The sequence below is a fragment of the Triturus cristatus genome, chromosome 3_2, assembly GCF_964204655.1.
Source record: "Triturus cristatus chromosome 3_2, aTriCri1.1, whole genome shotgun sequence".
NCBI lineage: Eukaryota > Metazoa > Chordata > Amphibia > Caudata > Salamandridae > Triturus > Triturus cristatus.
In genome coordinates, this window is record NC_140584.1 from 548,605,903 (window position 1) to 548,627,114 (window position 21,212).

A 21,212-nucleotide genomic window follows, 5' to 3' on the forward strand; every position below is an offset into this window, starting at 1 on the left:
CAGGCCAGTCAGACTCAGTAGGATATTTTTGATTACAACCCTCAGTCGCCAATTGAAGCAAAGAAATTTGACCACCACCATTAAAGTTACGAAAATGATCCTGTACAGTAGAATCCGAACTCAAGGAACAAAACTTCAAACAATCGCCAGCATCCAACATAATGCCAGCAGCGCCCAGTTCATAAAGGCGCACCATCCATGTGAGTAAGGGCTCACCAGCTCGCTGCCGAAATCGCTGCAAAATATCACTAATTTCTTGTTGAGTAAAATCCTCCAAAGAGTCTAAAGCAATACCATTCGGAGCACCGGGAGCCTGCTGCACTTTCCGCCGAAAAACTGGATGCACCGAGACCGCGGGACGAGCATCACAAGGAGCTCGACCAGTACACGTAGAGGAACAATCAGTGGAAGAAGCATCGACCCCGCTCGAAGGACGAGCGCAATCACGGGGTGCACCATCAGAGGCGCAAGAAGCAGATTTACAAGCACGGCCGGAGCGAGAGGACTCGCGCTTGGCAGACTCCTCACCCGAGGAAGGAGAATCACTCGAGTTCCAGATATTACCATCCCATTCATCAGGATTCCAATCCAGTCCGGCTTTCGCCACGACCAGACGCACCTTTCGCGTCGAAACCCGACCACGCCGATTCTTGTATTTATAACGAGCAATTCGCACAGCCGCCCTCTCGGCAATAGTTTGGTACGTCTCAAGTTTATCAGCAAGCAACTTATTTTGACATCGCAACAAAGTATGAGCATTCTGAATCTCAACAAAGTTCGCTTCCAAATCCTTATGCAAGTTCTGTAACTTCAACAACCTCTCATGCAGAATTCTGTACGCAGATAGAACAATCCAACCTCTGCGTCCCAAAACGGGAAGCTCATCACCCTTAGATACCGGCACCTTCTGTAAACAAGTAATCACATTAGCCGGCTCCGCCAGCTCCAAAAAAGAATTCCAATTCTCACTCAAACCAGTAGAATCAGCCCACTCACGGGCTAAGGCTTCATAAGGTGTTGAATCCCAGCCGGGAATATCAACGGGCAACTTAAAAGTAGATTTCGACTTTCTAGAAAACATCTTTGAAAAGAAAGAAAAAGAGAAAAAGAAAAAGAAGAAAGAGAAAAGAAAATAGCAAACAATTATAGACAAATAATATTGAAACGAAACCACGCACGCACCGAAAGGAAACACGATACAACCACAACGCACACAGGTTTCGTAAACGGTTCGTGACGCCAAATGTTCTGCTTGGGTTTTCGGATCAGATAGAACCTGCTCATCAGAGCCTCACTAACCCAGCCAGAACGTTACCCCCTCCCTAGAACCTATTTCCAATCCTGCAACCACATATATCTATCACCTAAGGACAGGGGATTCCTACTATACATACCAAGACCTCTTACAATCGGCGGCCTCGCGATCCCATACGGATCCAGACCTCTCTGCCCATACGACAGTATCACAAGTGGCGGCCTCGCGGTCCCATACGAACCCAGACCTCTCTACCCAGACGGCAGTCTCAGCACAGTCGGCGGCCTCGCGATCCCATACGGATCCAGACCTCTCTGCCCATACGACAGTATCACAAGTGGCGGCCTCGCGGTCCCATACGAACCCAGACCTCTCTACCCAGACGGCAGTCTCAGCACAGTCGGCGGCCTCGCGATCCCATACGGATCCAGACCTCTCTGCCCATACGACAGTATCACAAGTGGCGGCCTCGCGGTCCCATACGAACCCAGACCTCTCTACCCAGACGGCAGTCTCAGCACAGTCGGCGGCCTCGCGATCCCATACGGATCCAGACCTCTCTGCCCATACGACAGTATCACAAGTGGCGGCCTCGCGGTCCCATACGAACCCAGACCTCTCTACCCAGACGGCAGTCTCATACAGTTCATCCTATGATTACCATAACATACAAAAAGGGAATCAGTCTCACTATTCATCAGATCACACAAGGATTGCCAGTTCGAGCATAGCCTGTTCTCAGGTTCGAGAGGCTCCTCTTTCCCTTATTCAGTTACCACTTACCTGATCAGGGTTAACATCTGTTCATGTAGCCGCAGCTGACTAGAAGAATAGGCTACCCTCTTATACAAGAACACGCAGCACGTGTTGGTTCACTACAAACTGGATACTTTATTACTCATTACATACACAATCACATAACATTACGATATAACACATAACCTGCAAAGAAAAGTGAAAGATTAAGTTGTACACTCTAATAAGAAAGGGTCGACATCACCTTAGTAGTATGTAGCCTGCACTCAGTAGTCATCTAGGTTCCCTTCTCGTCTGTGCCTCGGTTCGCCTGGAATCACCCTTCTCCGAGTCACTGAGACCTCTTCCTTATCGGCTACTCTCTCCTCTCTGGCTATTCTGCTAGGAAAGCATCTGTCTCTCGGTTCTTCTCCGCCTTCAAGATGGCGTCTGTCTTCCCTGGAATAAGTAGTAGCTTTACTGCTAACGGCTAGATGCCGCCTACGGACTGAACATGTAACTGCCTCAGACTTTCACTAATATAGAGGTGCGTTTCCTCATGGAAAATTCCGGCCCGTAACCTGCCGCCCACCAAATTCTTGTACCTCCCCGTACCAAGGACACGTTCCCAGCCGGCCGGCCTGATGTAGTGTCTTCGGCATGAAGAAAAATACAATCCTTCGATAAGGGCCGGCCTGAACCGGTTCTCTCCAAGCGAATAACACCTCATAACTAAAACATTACGTTTGACCTAGAAGCATCCCAAGCTGCCGGAGCAGAAAGAAAGATGGAGTCTCTCCCGTTTGAGGCCTACCAGGCCTGAATTCAGCACAGCTCCGTGAAATACCCTCACTACAGGACAGGTTATCCCTAATACTAACGAATCTATCCCCTAGGCTATGTGTGCGAGCCCTGATCTATGGGGAAGAGCACAGAATCATGTCGAAGTGCCTAGTAAATAGGCTCCATTCACTACTCTAACCCTTAGACTTGAATGGTAAGAGACTGAAGTCACATTTAATCATCTTTTCCTCACAAGAAGGCCGGGAAAATCGAGCAGAACAGGGGGTCAAGCTCAGGTTAATTTAGTTACTTTTAGGATTCACCCCAACAAAGGTTGTGATTGTTCCTTGAAGTGATTAATCACCCACCCCCAATAATAATCCAATTTCTTACAGTCATTGTCTCGGCTGTGTGAGAAAGGGTTGAGACACAACTGGGCGCCTCCCTGACCCCATGCGAGATAACCATTAATGGCAAATTGTGACTTGTAATTTTAAAGATATGTACCACTTCAGAAAATAGAGCAAAAACAGTGGTAGAGGTCCTCCACTCAAAACAGTTTACAAATCTCTTTGCAACAGTTGCCTGAATTGGGACAAAATAACAAGTTGAGAGATATGGATTATCTACATTCACAGCCTGCCCTTAGATATCTGCTAGAAAACAAAGATCTGGCCAGAAAAGGGTTGATTGCCTGGGCAGCACACGCTCCACATCTGACATCCAATAATCTATGCCTGCATGAGAGGTCTGTATTGTTCTTTGTGTAATATTATTAACCAGTGGGCTCTAACTATTCACCACACAAATTACTTTCATATTTCACCATACTAATTCACCACTAACACTGTATGGGTATGGGGCCCCTGGAACGCCTACCGCGGGGGTATCTGCGCGCCACCATTGCTGCCTGCTGCCTCACCAGCCCCGTCCCCTTAGCTGACTCCTTCCCCCAGCCCCGGGCACAGGGTTCCCCCAGTCCTTGCTCTGTTCCCCTTCCCCTCTTTAGACTCCTGTGGATAGTTGGGGTCCCCCATTCGGGGAGCACGTGCTGCTACTTTCGATTGCGGGTTGCCTTGTGGGTGTGGTTTTTTCTTGTTGTTTGTATAAAATGAAACCGTATTGTGGGGTCTGACTGATATGGCCCACGACGTTGATACCTCCTGATTATGCTCCTCTGCAACGCCAAGTGTTTTATGAACGTATGTCATATGCTCCTGTCGTTCCTAGCGGCCGGCCGGAAGGTTGTAGGCCCATACCTGTATATTCTTGAGATTTGTAATAAACGGTTTCAAAAAAAAAAAAAAAAAACACTGTATGGGTTCCAGAGAAGCATGCTACTCACCAAAAAAGCACTTCAACACCCCATCAGGGGTAGCAGGTGCTATATAAATGCAAACCTTTTTTCCCTTCTCTATCCCTCCACTGTCGTTCTCAATCCAAATAACTGACTAACATATCCACCACTCAAATTACTTTCATATTTCACTATACTTATTCACCACTAATCCTTTATGGGTTCCGAAGTAGCATGCTACATCGCCGAAAATGCGCTTCAACACCCCATCAAGGGTAGCAAGCGTTATATAAATGGAAACATTTTCCCCTTTTCTATCCCTCCGCTATCCTTCTCAATACAAATAACTGACTAACATATCCACCACCCAAATTACTTTCAAATTTTCACTGTACTAATTCACCACTAATCCTTTATGGATTCCTGAGCAACGTGCTACTCGCCGAAAAAGCGCTTCAACACCTCGTCAGGGATAGTAAGTACTATATAAATGCGATTACAATACAATACAATACCTGTGTCATGTTTCCTCAGTTAAAAGGGTGACCAGTGCCTTCTGGAATACCCATTGCTTTAGCCATATTGTGCTTCCCCTTCCCTCCTGTGCAGAGCAGTCTTGGAAGAAGTGCTGTGCCCTGATTGTGGATGCTGGCAACGGCTTCATACCAAGGCCACCCCAAATTAAATAAATGCTTTGCGGCGTCTCTTTACCACTAGCACAGGTGTACAACTGACCATGGCGCCTCACCCCCCAATGCTTGGGACCAGCCTATGATCTAGAGAAACCCTGCTTCTGAGCTCCGCTGGAAATATGGGAGCAATAGTGCCCTGGGGATGTGACAAGCTGGCTGATGCCCCATCAACAGAGCAAGTCCCAGCTAGCTAAAGCCTGAGGGAAGGATGATCAATCAGCGAGCAGCCCAGCTAGCCTGACCTGAACCCAGGAAGCATTAGTCATGATCTGCTGTGTTTGAGGGATGGAGATGTGCTGGGACCTTGGAAGGCTACACCTTCTTGTCAGCCTGTGCTTTCCCTTAAGCCCCACACCCCAAGAAATTGAATGAGCCTGGATCACAAGAGACATAAAGATATTTTTGTGCCATCATTTAATGATAGGTTCACTGGATGAGACCTGTTGACCCATCCATCTATGATTATCACTAATTAAAGAAACAATGAGATTTTAACCCTAAACTCCAAGGTTCCCCGTATGCTGGTGAGAATCAGTGGGTTGTGCTTTAAACAGAAATATAGAAGTGCAGGTACTCACTTTTTAGAGTACCTGTTTGCTCCTGAGAAGTGCCAGTACTCTCCCATTAAATGCATCGGGGATGAGAAGTGCAGGCACTATCCCTTTCAAATTAAAGAAGCGCAGGTACTAAGGTGACCAACCGTCCATAAATTTCACAGACCATAAATTGGACCTCACGTCCGTTGTCCATGGGGATCCATTTTACGGACGCCTTTTGTGAAAGGCCTCAGCTCCGTGATGGGGCCGCTTCACACTCCTCTGAGCACAAGAGCAGCCCCACCCGCCCATTGTCATTCTGTGTGGGGCTGATTGCCACATACAGAATGACAATGAGTCAGTCTGGGCTGGCACAGAATGTGGTGGCCTCCTCCAGCCTCAGTCCAGGGCAGGGCATTCTGTCACATGGAAGTGCAAAACAACCATGATGCTGATAAGTGAGAATCCAGTTAACCAAAGGAAGGCGGTGAAAAAAGTTCAAAGGAAAGGATTATAGTTCTCTCAGAGTCTCATCGTTTTAGAACTGACGCATTTTCAAAATTATATTCAAGGAAGCCATGGTTGCTGCTTTTTTATTTTATGCAACTAACAACCATTGACAAAGCCAATAGTTCTGGCTTGTTGTAGGTGTAACGTTACTTGTTCTGGGTGTAACGTTACTTGTTGTATTATATATCTGGATGCAATGACAGAAGCAACAAAAAATACCAGTCGGGCGGCACATTATACTAAGCACAGATTTTTAGCTTATGTGTTTTAAGCCACGCCCTTAATTACATCGAACACCCTTTTGGAGAGACTCCCCTCGTTTTTTCATCCCAATTAAAGCTCTAGAAACAACACCATGTCACAGTCGCCCCACGTCCAGGCACTGTGCATCATGCATGACTCATGCCTTCCACTTTTTCAGATTACCTACGTGCAGGGGCATAGTGAACCCTGCCCCACCCCACCCCTTGCTTTAGGAACTACAGTGAGGGTGGAGTTCTTGATGGGTCTCTTACAGTGGCGTAACGATAATTGAGTGGGCCCCCCTGCAAAGTACGTGGAGGGGCCCCCTCCAGACCCTATCAGGAGCTCCCTGGCTGAAGTGCAGTGCTGAGGGGGCCCCCTGGAGCTTGGGGCCCCCCCCGCACTGCAGGGGATGCGGGGGCCTGTGTCACGCCCCTGGTCTCTTATGTCTGCAACTCTGCAGCAAAGGCTCAGCTCATAATTAATGTGAAAAGGTGAGTGAGTAAATAAGTGAAGGGATGGGTGGATGGATGGCTGGATGGATGAGTGAAATGATGGATGGATGGATGGATGGATGGATGGATGGATGGATGGATGGATGGATGGATGGATGGATGGATGGATGGATGGATGAGTGAAAGGGTGGATGATGGGTGAGTGAATGGGTGAATTGATGAGTGAAATGATGGATTGATTGATGAATTGATCAGTGAAAGGGCTGATTCATAAATTGATAAGTGAAAGGGTGAATGGATGGCCGGATGAGTGAAAGGGTGGATGTAAGGGCTTGTAGATGGACAAAAGGATGGATAGATGAGTGAAGGAGTGAAAGGGTGGATGGATGAGAGAAAGGATGGATGAGTGAAAGGATGGATGAGTGATAGGTTCAATGGACTGATTCATGAGTGGATGAGTAGATGGATGGGTGGGTGGATGGAAGGATGGATGGCTAAGTGAAAGGGGAATTGAGAGAGAAAGAGAGGATGGGTAAATGTATGACTGAACGGGTGAATGGGTGGAAGGATGAGTGACTGGGTGGATGAATGAGTAGGTGAAAGGATGGCTGGGTAGGTAAATGGCTGGATGGATGAGTGAATGGATGAGTGTACGGATGGATAGTGTGAAAGGGTGGATGGATGGATAATAGATCGATGAGTAAAAGGGTGGATCGAGGGATGGATGAGTGAAATGATGGGTGGAAGGATACGTGATGGATAGGTTTGTAAATGGTTGAATATGGACATGGATTGGCACACAGATCAAAGGACAGAATGAATGGTGAAAGACTGAATGATGGATGAAAGTATGATTACACATTGTCAGCCTCATTATCTTAAGCAACATTTCCTATACATTGACTTTAACATTTATATGAGTGATTGTCTCTATATAATATGTGTGTTGCAACGCACTCCAACACTGCCCCACATACTTGGGTTGAGAAGCACTATAGAAGAAATTATATACACGTGAGAGAGGCTCTATGTGAAGATGAGGGGCGTCATTGGAGGGTGGTAGCAAGGCCAGACTGGCCGGACCGGGCATCAGGCGTTTTCTCTGGGAGCTGGAAAGGTGGGGGCGGTTTTGTTACCACAAAAAGACCTGCACATTTGCTTAAAGCTGCGCGCATAGTGAAAAACCATGAAGTGCACAATTGTCTCAACCAAATATAAACTTATTTTCACTTGTACTTAAGTGGTTGTCTATTTACTTACTTATATACTATTGCGCAACCTCCTCTGATGGGTCTGTAAAACTTACCTTTTGTCCTGAATTTTGACCTCCTGTCCTGAATTTTTGTCCTGAAATTTGACCCGTTGTCCTGAATTTTTACACGCACTGTCCTGAATTTGCACCCATGCCAGTTGGTGACCCTAGCAGGTACTCAGTAGCGGACAGTACATGCCCATTTAAAGCGTTGCCAGTGGGTGCATTGGGTATGGGTATCCAGGTCGTTTGCGTCTGCAATTTTCGCAAAGTCTCTCTCCAACCGTAAGCCAAATTTTTGAACACTGCATTTGGCGACCAGTTAGAGCTGCGGCTGGTCTCCCCTAAACTGTGACTTGAGTCTTCTGTAAATTAACATGGAGCCTTTGCTCTAGTCACTGACCCCGGAACTCTAACTAATAGCAAATTGAAGACGTGGAGGATGGAGGACGAATGGACAGACGGACAAACAATAGATTGACAGTCAGGCCGTCGACAGACAGATGATGAGTGTGGTTCAGGAGAAAGCATGGGGATACGTCATTGTCCCTAGGTATATGCACGTCTCTTTCTAGGCTTCCTTTATTGGCTGCACGCGCTTCCTTTCCATTGCCATAACGCCTTGCCGCTCATACACTGACCCCGGACTCCTGTAGTTCGCAGCCCTACAGGCACATACATGGCCCAGTTCTCTCAAAGCCAAGCCTGGCCTCCCCGTGGAAGAGAGCGGCTCTGCTGCTGGCCCCGGTTGGGGCTGGGGCAGGCGCGCGCTGTGTGCAGAGCCAGATCTGGTCGGCAGGCTTCTCTTCACGCTTGAGCGCCTCTTGGAGAGCCGCGCAGCCCTGAGCTGGGAGGCCGCACCTGGCCTGCGCTGCCAGCCATCTCGCTCTATTGACAGCCAGATAAGCGGGCGGGGGGAGCGGCGTTTCCAGCGCAGCCCTCGAGCACCCTGCTGCGTTGCAGGGATCCCAGGCCCCTTAATGGCAGCCGTTCCGAATAAATGAGCCAAACACCTTTCTACAGCCCCGTCCCAGGCGCGCCTTTTAACCCGATAAAACATTAGCCTCTCGCTTCCGAGAAACCGGCCTGCGCCCTGTTGCACGTCTACCGCCTAATGTCAGCAAACACGACGCTTTGCGTGGGCTCAACAGAGAGGCTGCACTCAAGTAGCTCAAGAAAGGTTTAATATGCCACTGTCTAAACGTCACATAGTGCGTCCCTTGGGCACTGAGTCCAAAGCGCAAGCAGGTGAGCAAGCCCGTTCTGGGAAATAGTAGGAAGGTCAGGAGTGTGTGTGTGTGCGCGCGCCCTCGTGCCTGTGCCTGAGCAAAAGCGGATCCAGATACTAAATTACTGCGGTGCACAGGTCAAATCTCGTGTTCTGACAACAGTACGGGTTTGACCCTGAATCGTCAGTCATGGTCTTCACAGAGCCGCACGGCGTAGGCCATGAGATGTGTGCTCTGGGTCTGCTTAACTGCTATGTATATTAACTGTTGAAAAAACAGTATAACATAAACCATAAATGTAGATCTGCTGAGTGTGATATGCTAGTCACTTTCTCCTCTGGTGAGTTATGGCCCTAATTCAAACAAGCATTTGCAATGCAATAGGTCTCGCATTTACGCGAGTTTAAGCTATTGGCATTGTAAATGACAATGCGTTTTATTTATGTTTCAAAAAACCAAAACATAAATGAAAGGCGTTGTCATTTACAATGCCAATAGCTCAAACTCGCAGAAATGTGAGACCTGTTGCATTGCAAATGTTTTTTTTAATTAGAAACGTTGGAAAAACTGTCTGCTAGTCACCCGCTGTGACAGCAGAATACAAAGTTCAAGAACATGCTCAGTTGGATCCCTAAATTCAGTCCTTCCAAAGAAACATACAATTCCATGTAATTCTTGCTCTGTCATGTTCTGCTTTCTATTTGGATGGAACAAATTTGCCTACTGTTAGCAGATGTGTGTACAAAGAATCTTTGAAATGTAACTCTTTGCTGTGCCCCCGACATGAAGAGAGGCTAGGGCGGTCGACCGCGAATCTGGCGAACCGGGTTTGAGTCGCGGCAACGACGCTGAACATCCTGTGATTCTGGGCAAATCACCTAATCTCCCCGTGCCGAACAGAAAAATTAATGTGTCCTCATGTAACGCAACTGGTGTTATGTTAAGCGCTCCGATACCGGATCAAGTTCGCGCTATATAAAACTCCGTTACAAAAAAAAATGATTCACTACACACTTATCTGCTTTTGCCAAATATGCGCTCGCAGGGCAGGTAATCTGACGGACATGTTGTATATTTCAGAATTATGGAATACAAATTGTTTTGATCGTTGTCCATAACAACACACTTCTGAAATAGATGCCTGCTACGCAAATAAAGGCCTGTAGTGTTTGCCCCTGGAGAAAAAACATTTATTTAATTCTCTACAGTCATCGCTAAGCATGCGGGGACGTTTAAAAATATAAATACACGTACAGGTATACAAGACATGGGCTTAGGCCTGTCGACTAAAAATTCAAGGCTAAAAACCACACAAGCCATGGCGATTGGTCTGCAGAACCAAGTATTAAAAATACTTTGTAAATGCCACGGACACACTGTTTTCTTTTGGCATAACAAATAAAGGTCATACTTTCACAGTGAGAGTAACTGGAAAGCTATGCTTAAAAAATATTACAACAAACTGAAAACATGCTAGATGCATTTTTAAGACTGTCATACTTTAAACTGTTTGTTGAAAAGACGTTGCGATGTTAGTCTATTAACACTAATCAGCTACATGTTGTAGAGAGATCAGACAGACACTCTGTCAATTTCACTAAGGAAAGTGGACAGTGGCCTGAGTAGAGAAATGTTGTTTGCTGATCTCATTCCTAAAATTCCTTACCTCTAAAACGGCCTTCGACTTACTGCTCGCTAAACAAGCAGGAAGTGGGATAAGGGAGGGGCTGGCATATGGTGAGCACTTTCGCGGGCGCTTTGATGTTCTCAGTGGCCGCGCGGCTCACTGAGAACATCAAAGCGAAATGTACACGCAGGCTGCCAAATGGTGCGCACGCCCGGCACACATGCACTGTAGTTGGGGGCCTGAAAAGCACTTGTTTGCACTTCCAAATCCCCGTTTTCTATAGCTCTCGCCAGAGCAGCGCTAAAGCGCTGGCTCAGGCGAGACCTAAAAAAACGGCACGTGTAATGAAACCGACTGAGGACAAAAACACTAACAATACACTGAATGTTTGTTTGCAGACCAGATCTCTTCATGTTAAAAGCTGCTCAAGATTTGCATATGGGGGTCTGTGTCTGACATGTCATGGTGGGTGAGAGACACTGGGCCGGAATACAGCCTGGAATGGCTGAGACGTTTAAAAAGATCACACCCATCACTTCTGAGTTTACCTCCAAACAGCATGTTTTAGGTGGGGCGGGTCCTGTAGGGTTTCACACCTGGCAATAATTAACAACAGACAACGATTCCCTGGAGCTCTATATATACACCCACGCCTCTAACTTTACTAAGAAAAGCACTGATCCTTTTCCCAACTATTGACTGAAAACCCTTAAGGTATTTAATACAGCGCCTGGAGACACCCACGGGTGATTAGCCGCGCTTTACAAATCATGTTTAATTTGATTACAGCAATGCAATCCCCGTTTATATTTTACTTAATCTTGCATTGTCCTGGAGTATTTGCTGTTTTACAAAAGGTTGCCTTCCTGTATTGTTGTTCACTAAACATATGACTCTTTCAGTACATACATACTTTGAACTGAATCGCCTTTTGGTGTCTGAGTGAATTTAGGTGGTAGGTGGGCGTTCACAGGCCAGGATGGGGAGCTCTGGGAGCGGAGGCAGAAAGCAGCGCACGTTTCCCACAGTGCTTAATATAATACAGCTGTGCAAACTATATGCTCATTCAATCTGTGATGGCTGCCTATGTGCCAATCGTATTTGTGGGGAAATGAGAAACAAGCAGAAAGATGTGCGAAAAAAACAGGTACACATGTCTAACAGGGTGAGACACTGAAGAAGACAAGTGGTGCAATAGGGAGAGCCGGGGCGTGTGCACCACCCCAAATGCCACCACCCTTTTCACAGACCTTAGCGAAGTTTAATACAAGGTCTCATTTGCAGAATTTAAACACTTTCAATGATGAGTATTCACAACATAATCACTCTGGTTATTCATTTACCTGATACATCTTACAAGAACTGGCAAAGCCAATGGGTCTGGCTTGTTTCAGGCATAGGGTTGCTGTAGTGCGATATGTCTGGCAGCAGTAAGGGAAAGGTCACAACGATGCATTGAAATACTGGTCAGGATTTTAGTTGACATGGTTTAAGCCATTCTCTAAATTAGCCAAGTCTCTTGTACAAGATTCCTACCATAAACACCCTTTTCGTCCAATTAAAACAGTGGTGAAAAAAAACACACACGTGCAACTGGTCGCTGAATTTTGCACTAAAGGAGGGGTTAGTAGGGGTCGCTGGAACAAACCAGCAAGTGAAACTGTAAGAGGACCCCCTGCCAGCCGGATCAGGGATTGGAACAGGGAGGACAAGGGTACCCCGTGAGGAGGGGGCGTCGGAAAAAAAGAGGAGGGAGGGGCGGCAAGGACAAAGGGTAGCACTAGACATGAAACAGAAGAGATGGGCGGAGGCACAGGGGTGTTTGAAGTCTTATCGCCGCTCCAAACTAGATTACCTGTTTTGTAAAGATTCGCACCCCCTCTAGGCCCAGATCTCCTAAAGAAGGAGGGGGGGGGGGGTTCCTGTCATTGTGATGCGAAGAACATAAACATCGGTCAAGGGCAAACAGGGTGGGGGGCTATGTCTGATAGCAGTTTAGGGTAGTGAGAAGAGATGTAATCCCCAAACACATCCCTTGTACCTAGACAATAGAACGATCACGACACTGATACAATTGACCAAGAACACCGTCCTCAACAAAGTGCTACAAATAAAGGTACGTTTTGTCTGGCCGTTGCCTACGTTAAGCTTCAAGCCTTTGTTGACCCCAAAAGTTCAGGCAGCAGATAGATGGTTTATATGTGAAGGGGGCTCCCCCGTTACCCCATGTCTCCCCATCACGGACAGAGTGTGTTCACGACGATATGTCACCGTTAAAAACAATTAAGACTTCCACAACCACACCAGCGTTGTATTGAAAGCCTAAAACGAGTCACTATACATTAAGCGTGGAAATAAAATAAATATTAAAAGCAAATTAAAAGTGAAAATCAGGAATATAAAAGTCGCGGTGAAGGACCATTTCGCTCTAAGGAATCCAGCTCCCCGCACTCCTGCCTTGACGAGGGGCTGGCATATGGTGAGCAATTTCGCGGGCGCTTTGATGTTCTCAGTGGCCGCGCGGCTCACTGAGAACATCAAAGCGCCCGCAAAATGTACACGAAGGCTGCCAAATGGTGCGCGCGCCCGGCGCACATGCACTGTAGTTGGGGGCCTGGAAAGCACTCGTTTGCACTTCCAAATCCCCGTTTTCTTTAGCTCTCGCCAGAGCAGCGCTAAAGCGCTGGCTCAGGCGAGACCTAAAAAATGGTAATAAATAGTATATTCAGTGCTTTACATGGAAAAATAAGTGCAGGTACTCATTAAATTGAGCTAGGGGCGTGGTAAAGGGTGGGGTTAGAGGCGGGGTGAGGCATAATGTCCTTGATAGTTTTCTCAAACTTTTCATATGTGCAGAGAAGGGCATTTACACCTTTTGCAGGATATACCAAAACATGTGAGAAATGTATGAATATAAACAAAATGTGCTAACTCGTTACACAAAATGAATGTCAAACACCACATGTTAATATTTCCTTGTTTCATAATATTTGCAGCTTCTTTATGTCATACTGTTCCTACTTACTTGCATTTGGTGCAATCCTTTTATATTCAAGAGTACACACACATACACACAAAACAAGTATTCCACACATTTCTTTTCAAATACCTCCTGAGTGTCCCGATTCTTTTCCGCTCTAATTTCATTTCTCTCCCACACACAAACATACACACAAACAAGCAGACAAACACTCTATCAGTCTTCACATCTCTAACCTTTCGATCCCGCCCCCTCACTTCTCTCCCATTTGTATCTAACTCCGTCCCACTCTCTTTACCCCAATTGTATCCTATCATTCTCTACCATCACTCTCTCTATTTCTCCGTACCTCTCTTACTTTTCCCATAGCTGTCTCAATCGCTACCCCATCTCTATCTGCGCTTACCCCTTCTGTTTATCTTTTGCCTCTTTAAACTCTTGCCTGCTTCTTCTATCTCTGCCCCTTCACTCTTCACCTTCTCTCACCCCATTATCTGTCCTTACCTCTCTGCAGAAGGCCCCATGGTCGGTAAGCTTTCAGTGGCAGACAGTGAGCACTGCTGGGTCGTGAACATGTGCAGAGTCCAGCAGGGTAGAGGTCAGGGGCAGAAAAATACTGGCCTCTAACGGGAAGGTCAGTAGACAGTATCTCACCTCACCTGGGCATGAGGGAGTCTGCCTAGGTAATCTCCACCACCTCAATCTCGCCCATCATGGACTCAATGTCACAGCAGGCGGGCGGGGTGGGGGTTGATTTGCAGGGGCAAGTGAGTCAGGGGAAAGACAGTCAGACCCCAGTGAGAGGCCAAGGGGTGAAAATGGCCCTTGTTACCTGGGATCTTAAGCAGCCACTCCTGAGCAGGCTCTCCCCTCCCGTCCCGCCACTCATTCAGTCTGCACACATCACTGTGCACAAGGAAGAAAATGTCCCATACACTATCTAACAAGACATCCCAGCATGGAGGCTCGGCAGGGGGCTGTTGAGGACAATGAGAGGATTCATCTGGGTGTGGCGGGAGCAGAGGCCCACTTGCCACAGCAGCAGGCCGTTCAGTCCCCATCGTGCCACTTGCCACAGCTGAATGACAAAAACGGCAAACATGCTGCTAAAAAACAGGAACACAGCTGGCCTTCAGCACCGGCCCAGTGCCCACCTTAGCAATTCGACCCTGAGTACCGGTACTTTCGTTGGCTGTGGAGAAGTTCCGGTACTCAGCTTGGTAAAAATACGAACTGCCGGGACTCAGTACCGGTGAGTACCAGCCTATTAAAGCACTGAGTATATTACACTCTGGCATCTGTGTGTGTGTGTATATATGTAGATATATGTATATATATATATATATATATATATATATATATATATATATATATATATATATATATATATATATATATATATATATTACCTACTGGCGGTCGCCAGTAGGTAGTTATAGTTAGGACCACGTTTCCATAGGAAATCCGCAACATTCTATTTTGAATAACTTTTGCGCCGGTCGACGAATCCTTGCGAATTTTTCAAAATAGGTGGGGCGCTACGCTCCGCTCCTACCCTGAAAGTCTCGGGGGGATTCGTCAAGCGGGGGCTGAGATAAAAGGGGGGTCCCAAAACGCGTTTTTCCCATGCATTTTTCCATAGGACCTTTAGACACAGCTACAGCCCGAACGGCTGAACAGAATTACTTGAAATTTGGCAGAGAGGTAGTCCTCAGGTCAAGGAAGTGCCTTTTGTAGGTTTGGTGTAAATCTGTTCAGTAGATTCTGAGAAAATAGCCTTTAAATCAATATATATATCTGAGCCAGCTTACGGTGCGCTTACGGTGCGCTTACCGTACGCGTACGGTGACGTGCGCGAGCGCGATTCTGATTGGCTCTTAGATCTTAGTAAACATTCGAATCGGCCGAAACCAGGAAGCGGCGGCCGCCATTTTCTCTCTCGCACTCTGAGTGGGGCAGCATAAATGAAACCCAAAAATGTGTAAAGGGGAAGTATATTGAGATAATAATCACCCAGCAATGATATACGGGCCCCCAAACAACCCACAAGGCCCAAAAAAAAATTTTTTTTTTTTTCGAAAAATCGCCGATTACGCTTACGCGTACGTTAAAAAATTTTTTTTTTTTAAAAAAGTATCCACACTCTCCCCACCCCATGTGCAAATGGTGCCCGAAGGGCACCATTTGTGCATGGCTTATCAATCAAATGAAAACAATAAACAAAACATTTCACAACGATGCGCATAATATGTCCCCCATGTGCGCACGGTGCGCGAAGCGCATCGTGCGTACATGGCCCATCGAGCATAATGTGGGCACGCGGTGCGCGCAGCGCACCGCGTGACCACCGTGCATGCATGGCACTAACTGCGTAAAGTGGGCGCGCGGTGCGCGAAGCGCACCGCGTGCTCACTGTGCGTGCACGGTGCGCGAAGCGCACCGTGCGCGCACGGATCGAACTGCGTTAACTGGGCGCGCACGCCACGAATGGCGTAAAGTAAGTTAGCATTTAAAAAACCGTACAAATTCACTGAAAAAACCATAGGTTTCACACACGTTATAGTTAGGAATTAGCATTTAAAAAACCTTGCAAATTCACTGAAAAAACCATAGGTTTCACACATGTTATAGTTAGCTGTAGATTTTACTGATAAAAAACCAATGAAATTCCCCCGTTATAGTTACTGTAGGCAACTATAACTCACGCGACCGTAATCCTCTGCTGATGACATATGTGTCTTTATGAAAAAAAAAATATTTGTAATATATGTATAGCTAAAATTTAATGGAAGAAGACATGGGCAAATAAGTGTCTAAATACAGTATTAGCATCAGCAGAGGATTGCGGTCGCGTGAGTTATAGTTGCCTACAGTAACTATAACGGGGGAATTTCATTGGTTTTTTATCAGTAAAATCTACAGCTAACTATAACATGTGTGAAACCTATGGTTTTTTCAGTGAATATATATATATATATATATATATATATATATATATATATATATATATATATCATCCCCGCCATGCCATATATTATGTAATTTCAGGTTTAATATGTGATGTTTTCAATGCTGTTATTGAACATGTCCTGAGCGGTATTATTTGCAAGGGTATATCACCGCATGGTGAAGGAGTGATTTATTGTTACTTCATGGGGCAAGTTTATAATTACTTCAGTGAACTATATCTGGTGAATTTCAGTGGATTTTTTTGGTTTAAAATGTCACATTGTGAGTGTCATTTTCACCTAATTACAACGTCACTTTAACCCTTGTTCATTTCAGTGAATTTCTAAGTTTTTTGTTTTACTATATTTAACTATAAAGCCACTTCAATAGATAACAGACAGGCCCATTGGTATGTCAAGGAATGACTACATCAATATAGAAGGCAAGCATAGTGGCTTTGTCAATGAGTTAGGTCATTATAGCAATGTCTGGTAATAAACATTTAATAAAGCACTTGCTGTCAAAACAACATTAATCATGTGACGGAGTCTCTGTTTTACACCCCTTAAGCCACATAATGCATTCCCAAGTTGAAGAGCAAAGGCTCCAGCTCTCGAAATGCTTGACAATGTGATAAACTTTTTCTGTGTCATTTTATCTACACCCCAGGAAACATAGGGGTAATTTTTTAACATTTTTTCTGGGGGCTTTTGCGTTCCCTGCAGCCCACCAGAACACATAAATAACATGCTAGTAGTGCCCGTGGCCAGAATGGGACACTGCCATGAACTTAAATATGTGTGAGTTAACCCATGAAAGGCATTATGAGGCACTCCTTTCCAGGAGCAGTGGATAATAAAAAAAGGGCTCAGGCAGCTAATTTCTTATTCTTTTTTAGTGAGGGGTTTTTGTGTGGGTGTACCGGTTTCACGTGGGGTACCCACAACTTTTTGACCCCATGGGGACACGGGGGAGGCCCATGCAGGGCTTTAAGGGATACAAAACGCAGAGGGATCTCTAGATAAATAAATATATATATTTATATAAACACACACACATATATATATATATATATATATACATATTCACTGAAAAAACAAAGGTTACAGGGCAGATACAGTTGTCTTTTACACATACAAAACCATAGAAATTCAAAAGTTATTGTTATATCAAGCAACTGTAACTCGCACCCATTTGCAAAATATCACTCTTGAATAGTTGGAAATTCCGGTAATCGTTTTGTTTTGTGTCAAATCTTTATTCGATCTATTTAAAAAAATCATAAAAGCACAAATTCGTCATATCAAACCATTAAAAACCATAAAACAATTTACTATCATGATTTTAGGTAACCTTTACAATGATTCAAGTTAGCGTGCCCATCGACTTTCTTTTTCTCATGCAAGCCCACAAAAAAGATGCTACTGAAAAACAAATATACAGATTAGGTAAAGACTTCAAAAAATACAGTGCCACCCTGCATTGTTTACTGTTTTGAAGTTTTAAAATGGGTAAAATAAAAGCTTCTCTTTTTCTGTGGTAAAATTTGCAAAACAATACCAAATGTAACTCAGTTTGGGGTGAGACATTGTCACACGGACACGGTATGGGGTCAGCATACTTGAGCTTCCTCTCTGGGACCCCAAGCATCAGGGGAATAAAATTAAGACGAAAACGCACCAGAATAAATCTGTGTTGAGCCATAGTAATACGTGAGAGATAGTAATAGTGATGCTCTCCCGCAGGTCTAGGCGGAACAAAGGCATAAGCGATAAGCGCCTGTTGGTGACAAACCCTCCCCCTGCGAATAAAAGCAGCCCTCTGCATGTATAGATCAGTTAATTTCTGTTTAGACACGTTCCTACAGGAAGCTGGCTCTTTGAACAGCTCCTCCTGCCCGATGGCTCTTAGCTCAGCTTCTACATAACTGAGCCAACCGATCCCACTGCGACCCTCCAACCTGAGGCTATCGCCAATAATGCATTGGGTTAAATTAACCATCGACCTCTGCCAGATGGAGAGCCACAGTAGGATCGGTGCCAACCTAATGCAATCAGACAAGTAAGGGAGTCCTAGTTCAAGGTGTAAGATGAAATTAGATGTTGTAGGTGGTAGTGAGACCCTAGACTTAAAAAAGGTGTCTTCCAATCTCTGCAATTTCTTGATATGATCCATCCCCCAGACTCCAGCCCCATAGGTTACCGCCACCTTTGTTTTGGCTAGATAGATGGTTTTAACCGTGTCCACGGGGCTGGCACCCAGCATCTTAATAAAGCCTCTTATCGCTAGTAGGCTTCTTTTTTGGGAAGCTAAATGAAAATGAGGCACTTTTGCACCTCGGGTAGCTCCAGCTATAATGATAAAAGATTTATCTTCATTAACGCGGCGGTCCAGCGAGGCCATAAATGCAGCATATGCAGTTAAAAGGCTCTGAAGAGCTACGCCTATCCTTGCTAGTAACACTGCATCATCAGCGTAAGCCAATAATGGTAAGGGGAAGTCATCAAATCTGGGAACATCAAGAGTTGAGCCAGATAGGGCCGCCTCCACCCCGTTAGTATAGATGGAAAAAAGAAATGGGGTGAGGACACAACCCTGCCTAACCCCCTTCTCGATTTTAAACACACGTGTGCATTCTCCATTTCGGCCATATCTCACACAGGCCGTGCCGTTAGCGTATAGCTGATAAATGAAGTGAATGATTGGAGGATTGATCCCCATTTCCACCATCATGGGCCACAACTTCTGATGGGACACACAATCGAACGCAGCTGACAAGTCCATGAAGGCCATGTATAGCTTTCCGCCCTTGGCCTTTGTGTACTTGTCTATGCATAGCGAAAGATTAAGACATTGGTCCACCATCCCCTTTCCCTTCTGGAAGCCATACTGTGCCTGCATTAAGATGTTTCGTTCCAGTGCCCATGCCTCCAGTCTGGCTAATAATAGCCGGCCCATTAATTTTGCCGTTGTATCCAGAAGGGAGATGGGTCTATAGTTGTTCCGACAGCCCCTATCTCCCTTCTTGAAGATGGGGACTAGAACACTATGTTTCCAGGAGGGGGGGCCCTCTATGGGTATGCTGTTAAATACGTTTGTTAAAAGTGGGACCCACATGTCTCCATTTACCTGAAAGAGGTCAATGGGGCCTGGGGCTTTTCCCGGGACGCAGACTGCCACCCCTGTTCTTACTTCATGGATCGAAAAAGTCAAGAAGCTACTAGGGGGAGGCACTGGGATGGGTTGCGTGGATTCTGGGGTGGCTTTTAAAACTATAAATGCCCTCAATATGCTTTATCCACGCCTCTTCCCCTACATGCGTATCTAGTGAAGGATCTTTTACGTCTTTGAAGTAGGGGGTATTTATGATTTTCCAGAACTCCTGGCTGTTCCCAAACCTGGCAGCTTGTTCAAGGTCCTCCCATGCCTTTTCCCTTATGCCCTTTATTCCTGTGGATCTCGCCTGCTTGTACTCACTTCTCAGTGTTCTTACCAGTACCGGGTCTCTGGGGTTAGATTTTAAGGCACCTATTAGGGATCTCTTTGCTTTAGAGCTAACTGTATCAAACCAGCGGCTCAGATGGAAGTCGTTGGCTGGTTTGGGACGGGTAAATGCTCCTTTTAATTTTATTTATAAGTCTATAAACTGTGGGACTATTTGAGAGGTAGGAAAGTCCTCTGCCAGGCAGTATAAGATGTTATCGCTTACTTGGGCTATTATAGAGTCGATCAAATTTAATTTAACAACCTGGGTCCATTTTAATTGGTAACCATTTTTCCTGGCTACTACGATGTCATCCACTACCTGCTGGTCTCTTTTCATTTTATATGGGAGGGTCAAATGGGAGTATAAAATAGCGTGATCACTATAGGGCAGAGGTCTTCAAACTTTTGGGTGCCGTGACCCCCCTGTCAACATTTTCAATCGTAAGGACCCCCCCCTGACAAACATTTCTAAACCTGTAGGCAGGGATTCTGGAATTACGAGGCAGGTTAGGACCAAATTACACGACAGGCTTGACTAAATTGTGTGGGAAGAAAATTTAAAAATGTTATGTGATGCCGCGTTATTTTGGGATAGAATTGCTTCATTATTTTGACATTTTTTGCACACAGTAACACTGAGGAAAGATTTCACCCCATCAGTACCAGTTTATACCCAAAATACAGCAATTAACATCAGAAAGATGTCTAGTCAACCTTTGTGATGGGCCTTCCACTCCGCAGGAATACGTGCTGCCACGTTAGAAGCTCACCTGGCCCTGGCCGGGAGTAGCAGGGGTCCCTTAAAACCCTGGCAGTCTTAAGCAGAGTTAAGCAATATACCCATGCCGCTTTCCTCTCACCCCTCCCTTCCAACCCTCTCTCCTCTCCCAATCCCGGATCCCTCTCTCACTTTGCAAGCCATTTTCTTTCACCCCTTTTTACAACTTCTGAACTCTCCCCATTCAACTTCTCACTTTACCCTTAATCACCTCTTTCCATTCTGTCTTTTAACTGCCCTCATCTCTAACAGTTTCTTGCATTTATCTCATGGCCTCTCTGGCCCGTCACTTCCCGTGCCCATCTGCACTTCTCATTCACCTCAAGTCTCTCCATTCAAATTGTTGTCTATTTGTATCTTACACCTCTCTAGTTCTCCAATTCATCTTTCACATCTCTCCTTTAT